The sequence below is a fragment of the Corvus kubaryi genome, unplaced genomic scaffold (assembly GCF_017639235.1).
Source record: "Corvus kubaryi isolate FWS band 111438036 unplaced genomic scaffold, C.kubaryi_AGA036_p1.0 37266, whole genome shotgun sequence".
Classification (NCBI taxonomy): domain Eukaryota; kingdom Metazoa; phylum Chordata; class Aves; order Passeriformes; family Corvidae; genus Corvus; species Corvus kubaryi.
The window spans coordinates 2197211-2197833 of NW_024581081.1; positions in this window are offsets into that span (position 1 = coordinate 2197211).

Here is a 623-nt window from a genome sequence, read left to right on the forward strand (position 1 = left end):
CACCGAGTAGGTGCGTGGGTAAGGAGGAATACGTACAAGCAACCCCGTCGCGCTGCTTTGCCTCTGCGGCTACAGTGGATGGAGCACGTTAATTTTGGTTCTGGCTGCCGGACACCGCTGCTCCCGTCACGTTTCCCATCCAAACCCGTCAAACAAGCCACGGCTGATGCCAAAACGCGGCGCTGCCCTACAAGCAACAAGGGCGACGCACAGCCTTGCCGAGGAGGCTCAGGCGGGAAGGAGCTCAGCGGGCCGGGATACGGCCCGGGCTACCGACCGGGGCAGGCGCTGCGCAATGCCCGCCGCAGGTCGGGGGGCCGGGGGAAGGGCCGGCCGTGCCCGGCCGGGGCAGCGCCAGAGCGGACGGATCTCGACCCTCTCCGCGCCCCGCGGGGCCCGCCCGCGGCCGCCCGGTACTGGCGGGGCCCCGCAGCCGGGGTGAGCGGCTCCCGGCAGCCCCGCTTCTCCCTCCTCGCCCCCGCGCGGGGCCGGTCAGCGGCTGGCTCCCGGGGCACTGTGGCGGCTTCCCCGCGGTTCCGCGCTCCCCGCCCGCCCCCGCGGCCCCGGGACCGACCGGGAATCGCTCGTCGCGCCGTCCGCACCGCCCACCGCCCGCGCGCGCA